The following is a 15,769-nucleotide window of genomic DNA, read 5'->3' on the forward strand; positions in this document are numbered from 1 at the left end:
AAGCCCTGGATGATTTATTTTTGTAAATTACAAAGACGTAGTCAAAAGTAAAAGAACAGTAGAGATATAAGGAAAAACCATAATCATATTATCTTCAAAAGGAGTATTCTATTTTACCTTTAAGAAAGACATGCATGGGGCTTCCCTGGTGACTCAGTGGTTGAGAATCTGCCTGCCAATGCAGGGGACACGGGTTCGAGCCCTGGTCTGGGAGGATCCCATGTGCCGCGGAGCAACTGGGCCCGTGAGCCACAACTACTGAGCCTGCGCGTCTGGAGCCTGTGCTCCGCAACAAGAGGGGCTGCGATAGTGAGAGGCCCGCGCACCGCGATGAACAGTGGCCCCTGCTCGCCGCAACTAGAGAGAGCCCTCGCACAGAAACGAAGACCCAACACAGCCAAAAATAAATAAATAAATAAATAAATTTATTAAAAAAAAAAAAGAAAGACATGCATGACCTTGAGTAAAACATAAAAGGCAAAAATTGTGTCATTTCCTGCCCTCTTTATTCAAATTTGTGAAATCTCTTTCCAACCCAGCAGTTGCCAAATGAGTATGAAACATAAAAATTGTTTGTTTTCTTAAAGACAAGATGGTAGGTTGCAAATTCCAACATTAATGTTACAACTTTCCTTTCTCCTACTGAATCCTTACCAATGGTTTAAGAAAATGTCTGAGACAAATGAGAAGAAAGAGACTACCATTCAAGTATGTATGGCCCAAACTTAAATGATAATTGAATGTAAAAATATTAATGTAGATAAAGACAATAAAAATTGGCCTTGGAAGAAAATTTCAAGCCTCAAGACAAAACTACAATGGACTATAGTTCAAGACAGTTAAGTAGAAAAGCAAGAGCAGTTTAAAACAATGAACACTATTAACTTCAACAACAGTTTATTGAGCCTCTATTCTGGGCCTAAAAAATCGAGGGCACCAGTATAAATACGGTATCATCACCCACGTCCTCAAAGAGACGTACCAATCAATACGTCTCAAACTTCAACCATTCACAAATGACCTTAATGTTTTTTCTCATATCTGAGTACCAATTTGAAACAATAAAAATAATTTTCTTTAAGTTGGCTCAATTTTTTCTGAAATCCATGTGAACTTTATTAGAATTCTAAGCAATAATATACATAAAGCTCATGTTTATTTTGCTTCTATTATCTTTTTTAAAAATGCACACTATCCACCAACTCTCTATATACATTTTTCGTAGCACTCAATACTGTGGCGGGCGCATCTGGATCTCCTTTACCACTAGGATTAGCAAGACTCACACTTCTCCATTTCATCGAAAGGAGGAACGGCCACATGACTTGCTATGCCCAATAAAATATGAAGCTTTTACGAGCGACACCCACAAAAGCTTTAACTGCTGCTCTTTGATTCTCCAGTCCACTCTTCTCTGAGGCAAGCATGTGCTGATATGGAGTAAGCATCTCAGAGGGGTGAGAACAGCTGCCTTGAATAGGTCACCTGGACCAGCCACTGACTTGCCATGCATGAGAAGTAAACTTTGTTGGATTATGCTATTGAGATTTGGTGACTTACCACAGCATCATCTAGCCTACCCTGACTAATCCAACATTACTTCTCGTTTGATTCTGTATTCATTGGTTTCCTTGCTTGAGTAGCACCTCCGCTAATATCTAAGCTCCACAAGGGAAAGGAGCATATCTGTCTTGTTCCCTGTTATATCCCCAGCACCTAGAGCAGTCCTTGGAATTTAATACACACTTAATAAATGTGCGTTAAATAAATGAATAAATAAAATGATTATCTAAAATCATCTCATTTATTTATCAGTGGTTAATGCATGCTACTTTAGGAAATCATGGAAGGTGAAACGAAACATACTCATAAAAAGTAAAAACTAAAGTTTCATAGGGAACCCTCCTACACTGCTGGTGGGAATGTAAATTGGTGCAGCCACTACGGAAAACAGTGTGGAGGTTCCTCAAAAAACTAAAAATAGAGCTACCATATGATCCAGCAATCCCACTTCTGGGCATATATCTGCACAAAACTCTAATTCAAAAAGATACATGCAACCCAATGTTCATAGCAGCACTCTTCACAATAGCCAAGATATGGAAACAACCTAAATGTCCATCGACAGATGAATGGATAAAGAAGATGTGGCACATATATACAATGGAATATTACTCAGCCATGAAAAGAAACGAAATTGAGTTATTTGTAGTGAGGAGGATGGACCTAGAGTCTCTCATACAGAGTGAAGTAAGTCAGAAAAAGTAAAACAAATACAGTATGCTAACACATATATATGGAATCTAAAAAAAAAAAAAAAAAAGTGATTCTGAAGAACCTAGAGGCAGGACAAGAATAAAGATGCAGATGTAGAGAATGGACTTGAGGACACGGGGAGGGGGAAGGGTAAGCTGGGACAAAGTGAGAGAGTGTCATGGACATATATACACTACCAAATGTAAAATAGAAAGCTAGTGGGAAGTAGCCGCATAGCACAGGGAGATCAGCTCTGTGCTTTGTGACCACCTAGAGGGGTGGGTTAGGGAGGGTGGGAGGGAGACACAAGAGGGAGGGAATACGGAGATATATGTATACATATAGCTGATTCGCTTTGTTATACAGCAGCAACTAATGCAACATTGTAAAGCAATTATACTCCAATAAAGATGTTAAAAAATTGTGTATTAATTAAAACACTAAGTATGAACAATTTGTAGCTGTTTTATAAGCCTCAGGAAATGAACAAGTCTTGTAAATTTTAGATTCATTTATTCAGGAGAACAAAATATACTGACTTTCTTTTCTCTATGCTATTTCCCACCTCTATCCTATTATATGTATGCATGTACATTTATAACATTATGTTTTTTTGATTGCAAAAATAATGATTTACATTGTACTTTTGAAATGCAGAAAAGGGAAAAGAAAATTTTTAAATACTACAATTCAAAGATAATCATTCCTCTTAAAATTTTGGTATATGTTCTTCCAGGTTAGATATGTATTCTCTTTTACAAAGCTGTGAAAATATTGTGGAAACTCTGTGTAACTTTTTTAATATAACAATTACCTTTCCATGTCCTTAAATATTTTTCCAAAACATGACTTTTAAATAACTCTGTGTATGTTTTTACTGTAACCTAACTCAAAAACGTTCTGGAAATTGGTAGAATATAAAATATAAATAAATATTAACCATCATAGCATAAAAACAAAATGTAGTACATATATATGATGGAATATTACTCAGCCATAAAAAAGAATGAAATAATGCCATTTGCAGCAACATGGATGGACCTAGAGATTATCATACTAAGTGAAATAAGTCAGATAGAGAAAGACCAGTGTCATATGATATCACTTATATGTGGCATCTAAAATATGACACAAATGAACATATCTACAAAACAGAAACAGACTCACAGACATAGAGAACAGACTTGTGGTTGCCAAGGGGGAGGGGGTGTATGGGAGGGAAGGATTGGGAGTTTGGGATTAGCAGATGCAAACCACTTTACAGAGAACAGAGAAACAACAAGTTTCTACTGTAGAGCACAGGGAACTATATTCAGTATCTTGTGATAAACCATAATGGAAAAGAATATGAAAAAGGATATATATATATAACTGAATCACTTTGTTGTACAGCAGAAATTAACACAACATTGTAAATCAACTATACTTCAATAAAATTAAAAACAAAAATTTTTCATGGGAGGAGAACTGCTATCATACTGAACACTCAGAAGAAGGAAAGTGTTCTTTCACTGACTATTTGGAGTGAGTACTGGGGTGTGGTGTTAACTAGTTAAGAGATAAAGAAGGCAAAGAAGTAAATGAACACAGATATAGATGGCCAACTACATACTGGACATTGGAGGAGATGCCTATAAATGTTTCCTCAGTGAAAACTCACAAGTACCTGGGAACTGGGTATGATTTTTCACACTTTACAAAATTGAGAAGGAGCAGGTTTAACTACCTGATCCACACTCACCCAGTTACCACGTAGTAGAGGAACACTCCTGCCTCATTTCTGTATAAGGTCCAAACTCAGGCTCTTTCCTCAGTGTCCTTGATTGAAATCTTAAATGCTTTACTCCAAAATCGGATGAGAAAACCTTTGTGTTTAAAACATAAAACTCACAGTATACGGAAACAACCTAAATAAGTCACTCATGTCTTCATAGCAAACTGGAAAGAAAGAGCGTGGCTGTCTGTCATACAGCATAAACTCTATTTGGATGACAGATGTGATGGTTAATACACAGTTACATGTGTCAACTTGGCAAGGTTATGGTGCCCAGTTGTACGGTCAGCACCAGTCTAGATGTTGTTGCCAGGTATTTTTTAGACATGATTTACACTTAAATCAGTAGACTTTAAGTAAAGCAGATTACCCTCCATAATGTGGGTAGGCCTCATCCAATCAGTTGAAGGCTTTAAGAGTTAAGACTGAGGTCCCTCGAGAAGGAAGGAAGTCTGTCTCCAGACTACAGCTGGACTAAAGACTCAACACTAGTTCTTCTCTGCATCTCCAGCTTGCCAGCCTGCCCTACAGTTTTGTGATTAGCCAGCTCCCACACTCATGTGAGCCAATCCGTTAAAATAATTTGCTCTCTCTCTCTCTCTATATATATATATATATGTGCAAATACACATCTGACTACTTGTGTTTCTCTGGAGAATGTATTAATAAAATGAAAGACAATATGGCAGCAGTGGAGGTCAATGAAATGGGCACTCTTATACATTTCTATTAAATATCTACTTAACAAAATGTATAGCTTTAAAACTCTCCATCCTTTTCACCCAGTAACTTCAGTTCTAAGAATCTAAAAGAGATCATCATTAGCATTTTAATGGTAAATAACTAGAGACAGCTGAATGTCCAACTCTAGGTGATTAAATAAATTACAGTATAAAGTTAATTCAACCATTAAAATGATCCTTAGAAAACATTTTTAACAATATGGGAAATGCTTAACTTGAATAGCTAATGGAAAAAATAAAAATTCAGAAAAAACAGAACATTGTACATGCAGTAGGTTTTCAACTATGAAATATAAACACATAGACAATAGAAGAACTGCATCAAAATAGCAACAGTGAAACTTTCCCTTTCTGGTGGGGTTATTGGTGATTTTACTTTTCTTTTTGACAAATTTTGGCATTTTCCAATTTGTCTTAAAATCAGCATATGTTTCATTAAGTGAAATAAACATTGTTTAAAAATATATATATATATATTTCTAAGTAAGATTTTTATTATTAGTTGAGAGGAAATTTAAACTCCCAGAAGGGACGATATCAAAATAAATTACATGTGTATTTTAAGTAGCCATTTACTCCTTACCTGAGACAGCAATTTAAGAAAAGTTTAAGTCTTTAAAGTCTGGAAGCATCAATTCTACATCAAAAAAAGGTCAAAACTCTCATTTAAGACCTAAAGACTGGGATTTCCCTGGCGGTCCAGTGGTTAAGACTCTGTGCTCCCAATGCAAGGGGCCCGGGGTTCGATCCCTGGTCAGGGAACTAGATCCTGCACTCTGCAACTAAAGATCCCACATACCTCAGTGAAGATCCCACATGCTGCAACTAAGACCCGGCACAGCCAAATAAATAAATAAATAAATATTTTAAAAATAAATTAATTTAAAAATATTAAAAAGCCATTGTCTTAAAAAAAAAAAAAGACCTAAAGACCTATTCTCTTATTCAATGAGGATAATGAAAAAATAACGGCAACCAACGGCAGAGGATATAGCTTCAAAAGGATGAAAATAAAACTGCATCGTATCTAAGATTTTATTTTTATCTTCAACTAAGTCTGCCTTTGTACTTCTAAGTTTCTCATTGAATTTATTTTTAAAAAATATTGATGCAGCTCTGCCAGCTTGTTTACAATATGTTGTAGCAACCAAGAATGTTTTTTTCTTTTGGTTTATCACTATGCCTCCCTGTATATTTCCATGCAAAGAATGTCACTATTTCCAGTCCATTGAGTCAGTTTGGTCCTGATATAACTGGCATATTCTAGTGGCCGTTCTTACAAGTACACCGTCTGCCATGACTTGTGCCATTAGTGGGACCAGAGCTTTGGAAAACCCCAAACTAAAAGCCTCAAAGTAGAGAAAGATGAATAGCTGCTTTGTTACTTGGGAAACACATTTTTCTAAAAGGAAGATCATCACTTTGTATCAACCGTCCAGCTTCCACCTGCCAATAGCTAAGCAAGTCGAGTTGATATGGCCAGATTTGATTGGCTAGACTGATTCCTCTTGCTGGAAAAATCCAGAGTTGCAGAAGTCTAAGCTGAAAGGATACTACTAACTAGAGTTACCATATAAAATACAGCACACCTAATTCAATTTGAATTTCAGAAAAAATGGTATGTTTTTAATATAACTATATTCCAAATATTGCATATGATATGTTCTATGGAATATTTGGGTCATACTTATAAAAATTATTCATTGCTTGTCTGAGATTCAAATTTATCTGGGTGTTCTGTATTTTTAAGTTCCTAAATCTGGCCAAACCTACTCCTAACCGATGCACTGACACAGTTCACAGGCCTTTCAGAGGACACAAGAATTGATAGAGTTTAAATTTAAGGACAACTGGCAACGCCTAATATTTTCAATCGTCTTTACATTCAAACCAAGGCAAATGTGCAACATTTGTCAAGCCAAGACAATTTGTGCAACACTCAAACCAGACAAATGCAAAATACAAGGGAAAAGGCGGTCAGGAACAGCGCTACCTGAGTGTGGTCCCCAGACAAATGCTGATGGGCAGACCCTACCATATCCACTGAGCACAGGGCTTGAGGCTGAGTGTCCATCAACTTTATAGGAAGAATCTTATGTCTCTTGTCTCTAAGTAATGAAAGTGTGGACTTGTAGTTTGAAAGTCTGCTTTTTGCATTTCATTTTTCTAGTAATTTACAGAAATATCAGCTAGTCAGTTAGAAATAAACAAAAACGAGTCTTTCACTGGAGAGTTTGAAAAGTGCCCATCTAGGAAATACACAATTGTCTTATGTCCTCTCATTTCTATTTGCACGTTTCTAGTGGTGAAAACATTGCATTGATGTCTTTTCCGATTGCAATACAAAGAATGATGAAACCCACATGAACTACAAAGGAAAATATTCGTTCCTGCAAATTTCCTAACTCACTCTCTTTTCTTTGTCTATTCCTTACCCTCTACCCTATGCCACCTTCCTGACCCCAGGGGTGACATTTAAGAGTACCAAACCCAGGGTACGCAGGGCTTCTGACTGTGAGTGACTGACCCTGAAGAAATCAACTCCCTAGCTAGAGCCTCAGTTTTCCCAAGTGTAAAATGAAGGTTGTGATTAGGTCATTTAAGGTCCCCTTCTGACTCCAGTATCCCACGGTCCCAGGATACACTTGTTAAACCAAGTTGAGACTACATCTTTTTGGCTACAGGGGTACGCTGGCTGGCCCCAGAGTGGATGGGAGACTCACACCAGCATCACACCTGAGGCTGACACACCTGAGCCACAGGCTTTGTGTGACCCCCAGCCATTCCCAGCAGCTGTGTGCTGGGAGACACCAAATCCAAAAGCAGCCCACCCTGTCATAGGGAAGAACAAATCTGACTCCATATTAGATCTGTTTCTTTTACTTTAACCTTTGTATTTGATTGACTTTGCTTCGCGTATAACCTGAAATATACAGGATAGCCCATTCTCAAGGCTCTGACCTTTAAGGGTTTAACTCTTTTCTATTCATACAGAGATAAATAGTTGCAGAACTGAAAATAACATTTTTCTTGTTGGAGGTTTACAGGAACCTCATGACCTGACCTACCTGGACCAAGGCAAGAACAAAGGATTCTGACACCAAGAAGTTTGCAACAACTAACCACGCCCCTCCCTCACCTGGCCTTTAAAAGTGCTTTGCTGAAACGCTTCGGGGAGTTTGGGGTTTTCTCCCATTCTCCTTGCATGACCCTGCAATAAACTTTTCTCTGCTCCAAACATTTCGGTTCGTTTGGCCTCACTGTGTGTCGAGCATGAACTTGCATTCAGTAACAGCCCCGCATGGATTATGATTTGCCTTCTAGAGATGACATCCCCGAGCGGAACTAAAATAAGGCCAAACAGTTACCTGACTCTTTAGCCAATGCCTCGAAAATAGTTCAATCCCGGGAAGTCGAGATGCACCAACTGTCCCACCCAGGGGTTTTCACTATTCTGAACGTTTATGCTCATTCTGCAGTCAGGAAACGTAATTATTCGTTTTTTCTGTAAGGAAGTTTATGACCGAAGGTAATGGGGGGAACATAAATGTACTGACTGTTTACTGAGACTCATAAATGTTAAGAACACAGGCAAATAATTGCTGCTTGGAGATTTGTTTTTGTCGTGTAGAATCTTCATTTTTAGCAATTTAACTACTAAAAGTTTCCCCACCTGGAGGAGAATTATTTAGTCGGAAATAAAACTTAGCACCTAATTCATTCCCGGCTCCGACAACTTTCATCCTTTCAGAAAAGCGGCTTTCACATAAAATGTGCAGAAGGTAGCTTGTTATATAGGGCTAGTAAAACTCAGAGGTAATTAGTATAAGCTAAACCTCTAAATAATAATGCCAAGTTTTTAACTTTTGCAGAGCCCTAGGTCAACATTTACTAATAAATTCTCTGTTTTCCTTTGTGAGAGATAAACGTTGTTACACATTATCAAGAAATGAAAAAAAAAAGAAAGAATGAATGAAGTTAAGAAATCTGTTCTGGCCAATTTGTAAAGAAAAGTGGTTAAAGCTCAGGTCAGAATTTAGCAAGAGCCATCAAATACCTACACCTCTTCAGAGTTAGGAATTTAAGAACAGTGCTCATTTATGGCTGGGATGGGCCATGGGTCAGACTGGGCTCATCTTAGGAGAATTTCTGGGAAGGTTTGGCATTGCAGGGTGGAGAAACCAGTGTGAAGACCCTGGGACTTTGGGACCCCCATCTCCTACCTTAACTGCCGCTGTGACAGGTAAATGATGACATTGTGTGCTGTCACACAGTGGGTGCGAGGGTGGGTGGGGGGCGACACAGAGAGATGCTGCAAATAACTCAGCCTGTCAGGGCGCCCGTGGCACCTTCCCTCCCACGGTGGAAGCCGCATGAAACATGACAGCTCACTGCCTCAGTCCCTCCAGCCCTGGCCACCTCTCAGGTTGCCCAGATTGCTGCCTTTGCAAGCAGAGTTAAAAGCGAACCACCCCAACAAAGGAAGTTTCTTTTTTCCAATGCTGAGTAAGATCCCTTACCAGCTCATCTCTTTTCCTTCCTCTCTACTTCCAGGGGGGAAGAGAAGTGAGAGTGTTGCAGGATCACCAGCATGGCATCGAACAGTCCCTTGAGGGAGGATACAGAGATGGCTTGTCGCACCTCACTTCGGGGAGCAGCACAAAGGAACCCGGGGACAGCACACCTCCACAAAGCAGCGGTTGGAAAAGGAGACATCTGGCCCAGTGATGCCTTCTGTTATTTCTCCCTTAGGTTGGAAATGCTGAGTTCTTGGTCCATAAAGAGGGCAGATTATTAAGAGGAAAATAGGAAAGCCAGTCTATTTCTCAGTGTGATGGATTCCCATCAAACCAGATCTGGTACAAGATGCCTCACTCTTCATCTCTACCTGACAAGGGGTGTGGGGGGCTTGTAGCAATACTTGGGTTCATATTGGCTTGGAGACTGAGACAGATTTTTCTGTTCTCTCCGGGAGAAAGATACACATGTTACTCAGGACCAGGAGACAGGCAGGGGATCCATGTGCTGAAACGGACCTGTGGATTCCACGTTTCCGATGAGCAACCATCACACAGCAGCTGTTAGAGGCTACTGTCCAAGCCCAGCTTATTTCTTTTTGCTGCAAAGTCTAAAAATTAGGTTTGTTTCTTGGTAAAAAACAATACTGTGTCAAGACCCCTAGAAAAATCATACAGTGTTGTTCCATAAGCTGGTAATGGAAGGACCTGTCCATTACAACCAGGGATAAACGTATTGGATTCAATAAGTTTGGTTTGGGAAATCTCCTTCTGTCAGTTCCAGGATAACCAATTGTCCTTGTTAAGAGGAGGTGATGTAGAAATATTTCACCTCCCCATCCATAAACATTTCTTTCCGCCCAGAGCAAGAAGGGGCTGATCTTCTAGGTCTTAGTGTTATTTCTTTTTTTTTTTTTTTTAATTTTTAATTTTTTATTTTTTTGGGGGGGGGAAATGTCATCTTTTTTTTTTTATGATATTTCTTTTCAAATGAAGAGGTATGGTTTGCATACCAGGTGCAGTTTTCCTTTAGTCTTTGTGTAAGTGCCTGCCTTTTAAATGACTCCTAGAACTAAGATCCTGACCACTTGCCCTTGTTAAATATGGTGATCCTTCTCCTCAACAGATGGGAAGGGCCTCCTGATATGCCCCTGGCCTCATTTCAGTTTGGGTAATTGCATTCTGTTGACTTGAAATTTCCCCACCAGTTTCATCTGCCTGGGATATGATGCCTCATTCTCAGCCCTGAGCTGCCTGGCGTGCCGTCGGAGGCTGGGGAGCAGCTGGTGCATTCCACCCAGAAGTGTACGCATTTTAGTGGCAGGTGCAAAGGTTTTCTTTGGCTGAATACAAATTCTAACCTAGGAATAAGCTGCATGGATGCTCTTTATTTATTTATTTTTAACATCTTTATTGGAGTATAATTGCTTTACAACGTTGTGTTAGTTTCTGCTTTATAACAAAGTGAATCAGCTGTATGTATACATATATCCCCATATCCTCTCCCTCTTTTGTCTCCCTCCCACCCTCCCTATCCCACCCCTCTAGGTGGTCACAAAGCACTGAGCTGATCTCCATGTGCTATGCAGCTGCTCCCCACTAGCTATCTATTTTACATTTGGTAATGCATATATGTCCATGCTGCTCTCTCACTTCGTCCCAACTTACCCTTCCCCCTCCCTGTGTCCTCAGGTCCATTCTCTACATCTGCGTCTTAAGTAACTACTGGGAAACCAAAAATATAAAAGTATCCAAAGCATAAATATGAATTAGGATGAAAATACACTTTCACTAAAACCAGTCTATTGTGTGATCATTTTGCACTCCATGAATCTTACCATTCTTCTAGATTTGAATTTTGACAATAAGAATAAATAATTCACAGAAAGCAGACAACTCTTCTGAAAGGAAGAATTTTATGCACACACACACACACACACACACACACACACACACACACGCATGTACGTCCCAGCTCTTACCTCCCTCTGGAGTCTTCCTCAGTTTGGAATAAAAGCAACTTTCCCCAGGAAACCACATTAGGTGCCTATGCATACCTCCTTCGAGTAGGTAACACATTTAATCGTAATGAGCTTATCTCCTGTACCAAACTGGAATCTCAAAAACTACCCCATCCATTTTTGTTACCCCAGCACCAAAAACATAATAGGTGCTTAATAAATGAATTAAATACAGACTGCATAGGCCAAATCTAATTAGTCTTAAGCTCTGATCCAGAAAATACTATTTCTAAGGGCTGTGAATCAAGGTGTGTTTTTTTCAGGTTCACACACCTGGACGAAACCCTGGGAACTTGGTGGTCCATGTCACCATGTCACACAGTCGTGGCCACCTCCGCTCGAGGGAACAGTTCCTGCCAGCACAGGTTCTCTGCATGGAGGGCCCCTCCTCCAGCAAATGGCACCAATGGCTGGACCAGGGAAGCCGAGGGCCAGGGTGGTTGCACAAAGGCTGCGCTGAGCTACCAGCGGAGGACAGGTGCTAGTAGATACATGTTCCTGCCTCTCAGCCTTCAGGCAGACAGTCTGCAAGCCTTTCTGTCCCTTCCCAGGATGCCTCAGTGAAACTGATCCCCGCTGACCAACCGCAGCTTTTTTTTCCCCTGTAAATGTTTTAGCGTGACCTTGATAACACTGTGGACTCTCCTCCTTCCACTCTCCTCTTACGTCAGAAAATCACCTCTAGACACACTTTCTGCACACAAGCCCTTGCCTCAGTCTCTGAGTTGGGGGGGAACCTGAACGGTGACAGCTTGGGGCATCCCCACACTGACAGTCACACCACTCACGTGTGCACATGTAATATAACTGTTCCTCCACCCTCCGTTTCCTTTCCCTGTCATAGGACAGAAAAATAACATGAGGAGCACCCAATACATATAGGCTGACAGATTATAGGTGATGCTGATGCCAGGAAATAGGGGGGACCACTAAGACTGGTCCTTGATATGTCTTCTGAAATATTAAAGATTTCAGCTCTAAATATCCTGTCTTACCAATGAGGGAGGAGTCATTCCCAGAGTCTCATAATAGGGGAACAATACAGATTCTGCCTCATTTTAGCCTCTGCAGGTCACCGTAAATTAGCTTAGAAGCCCCAAGCCTCCGTAATGACTCGAGCTGACTTGCATCCTAATTTGGACTATGCGGCAATCTTGCCGATGCCATCTGCATGCATGCGTTAGTCTCACACTGCCCTGGCCCATGGGGTGGAAGAAGGTTTATGTAGAAGGACCAGTCGCTGTCATCCCTGCTTTGTGTAGATCATCAGCCCTCACCAAAGAGGAGGGCTGGATGAAGCCCAGAGGCCACCATCGTACACACAGGCAGCTGCGGAAACCAAGGGCAGGGTGTCGCCCAAGTGGACTACCCTGGCGTTACCAGTGTCATACTTGCTGCAGGCCTGCCCCACTGGCCACATGAGACAGAGGAAGGTAGCAGACAGGTGGATTGCAAGGAATTCTCATCAGTTTTGGAGACACTGGTGCTTAGACCCCTGCCTGCCGCAATGTATTCAAACTGAGGCAAGAGCCTGATGTAGCAGCCAGATTGAGGCAAAGCTGGACAGAGGGATGCAGAGATTCTCAGTTCATGGGAAAGACTCTGACAGGTTAGAAGTTATGTTAGAGAAGGCCTATGAGGCACATGGATTATCCTTCGATTTTTGTAAAATTAGTAATTTTTCATCTGACTGTAAAAGCTCTACCTTTTCACTGTAAAATGTTGAAATGCAAAATCGTATAAAAACAAATTCACGTATCTGATCTCACCTGATTCTACAACCCAGAGGTAATTGCTATTAGTATTTGGTCTATTTGCTTCTGGATTTTTTTTTTCCTCTATGAATAATGAATATATATTTGTCTCTCTCTGTGTCTATCTCTCTGTCCATCTCTCTCTCTCTGACTCTCTGTCCATATATGTGACATCTGGAGAAAATACTGAATTTATATCTTCTTGTACTTGTTTCTTCCAACAATATATGGTGAGCATTTTCTTTGAAAACAACATATAATGGGGACATAAATTTTAATTATAACATTTTATGATTCTCTATTGACAGATATATAGGTTGTTTCATATGTTTGTTATCACAAGTATATATAATATATATTCTTGGGGTTTATTCCCTTTTGGTGTGGATTCTGGAACTCCTTTCTGTAGCAAGAGGCAAAGAAAATGCCCATCAGTGGATAGTGCCAGGGTCAACCACATAACAATGCAAGCCACCCTCAGCATGTTGATAGCTGTCCTCATGGTCACAAGATGGCTACAGATATCTTCACCCGCCAATATCTGGAATTAGCTACCTTTTCCTCCTGTACCTTTTAAATAACTTTTACTAGAAGCTCCTGCCTCAAGCAGTCTTCTCCTCATGTCTTATTGGACAGAATTGGTCACATACTGTTTCCTAAGTCATTCACTAATGAGGAAAATGGAATTACAACGATTGGCTCAAACTACACAAGACATACTACCCTCCTGAGCCTGGGAGAAAGGTTGTTTTCTCAGAGCAAATGGCTGCATATGGCTTAAGAATGGAGCATGTACTATAGATCAAAATTAGAGCCCTCCAGAAAAGAAAGAGGGATTTAAGGGGAATTAATTTGGGTAGGCAAAACACAATTGTCTCCAATATCAAATAAACTTGTTTGTTACCCTCTCACCTACATCATAATGCTCTTTTCTCTGATAATATCATCCTTCCTTAGTTCACCACCTAGGCACTTTGTTTTCCTTAAATCAGATCTTTGCTGGTTCTCCACGAATCTTCAAGAAGTTAACAGAAAAATGAACATGACAATGATAATGAGCTTGAGATCTTGCTCTCCTTGGGGGCATTTCTGTTCTAAAAGGAAGTTCTGGAAGGTAGAAACATCTTCAAGATCTGCAAGAACAAAGAAATAATGGGGCCTGGCAGGCACAGAAGGGCTCGAGGCCCTCTTCACCTCATCTCTGCTCCCCTGCTCCCCCACTCACTGGCCTCCTGCCCTTCCACCAATAGGCCAGCTGACTCTCATCCTGGAGCCCCTGCACTTTGCTTCCCTCTGCCTAAAACAGGCTTTCTTTGGACGGTCACTTGACTTAATCCCTCAGTTCTAAAGCTCTCTGCACATATGCCACTTTATTAAAGAGGTTTTTCTTAATCATCTTACATAACATAGCACCTTCACTTCATTCTTTACCCTATTACCCTGCTTTATGCATGTTTATGGCACTACTAACCACCTGACATGGTATATGTGTGTTTATTGTCTTTCTCCTAAGTAGAGAGTAAATGCTATGAGGATGGAATTTATGTTTGTTGTGGGTTTTGTTTGTGTGTTTGTTTGTTTTTTACTGTTGGTTCCTCATACGCATTCCATAAAATTGTGGAGAAAGAATTGGTGGCTCGATGGATACTTTGGCAACACGAAACTTAAATGGTCATCTTCTTGCTTAACCTGGATCATAGCAGAAGTCAAGTAAGACCTAATCCTGCGCAGGCATCTTTCTCTGTCATGACCAGTGGTGTCCGTAAGTCCAAGTTAGTCAGTATTTCCCTTATTTAACCTACTTCCCTCTAGGCAAGGCCTTCATTTTCTAGGCTGATCTGTATATTTTGAAATCTACACAGTATCTGTCTTTCTAACATGAAATAAAAGGTGAGTTCCAACTTAGAGAAATGAGATACATCATACAATTGTAATACTATCTAATTAATAAAACGTGTTTTAATTCTGGTTAAAATTTATTTTGCATGCCAAAAATAGTCATAAAGCCATATCTCAAAGCCATGAGAAATATAAGTATGCAACAGTAATTTAAGAAGTAAGTTACTGTATGAGTTGGAGTTTCCATTTGATGTTGTATTTGATACACACACACACACACACACACACACACACAATGTTTCAGAGACTTTCAGACAACATGCGCACATGGACATGATCGCCGACATGAAACTATGAAAAAGCCCATATTAGAGTTCAGAAAAGGATGTACTAGGAACTACAGCTACCTACCAAAAAGCAGAAGTGATTTCTGTTAGTTGTGGTATAAATATACCAGATGGACCTGAAGGCAACCAGACAGCACTGACAGACAGCTGAGGGGACAGCCTGTCTGAGATAAACATGGAAGAGATTCCAGCAGAACCTGGTAACACCCACTGTGCTGTGCATGGGGACAGTGGCGGTCAGTGTGTATATATTTAGAACCCGCAAGCATCTCTGGGGAGACCACGGGATACAGGAGAGCATGATGAACGGCTTCTCTAGGTCTGCATTAGGTGAGCAAAGCCCAGGCAGGGTTGGAGGAAGATCGGGTAACCTCCAACTTAGAACAAGGGCACCCTTTCCTGACAACGAGCAGAGTTCTGCCCAGCTAACTCTTGGCTCCCACACCAAATTCAGAGAGGAAATTTTGTGGTGAGTCTCCCAAGCTAAGGAGCTCTGAAATGACAAGATGAAAAAACAG

Source organism: Balaenoptera acutorostrata, chromosome 10 (genome assembly GCF_949987535.1).
Source record: "Balaenoptera acutorostrata chromosome 10, mBalAcu1.1, whole genome shotgun sequence".
NCBI classification, from domain to species: domain Eukaryota; kingdom Metazoa; phylum Chordata; class Mammalia; order Artiodactyla; family Balaenopteridae; genus Balaenoptera; species Balaenoptera acutorostrata.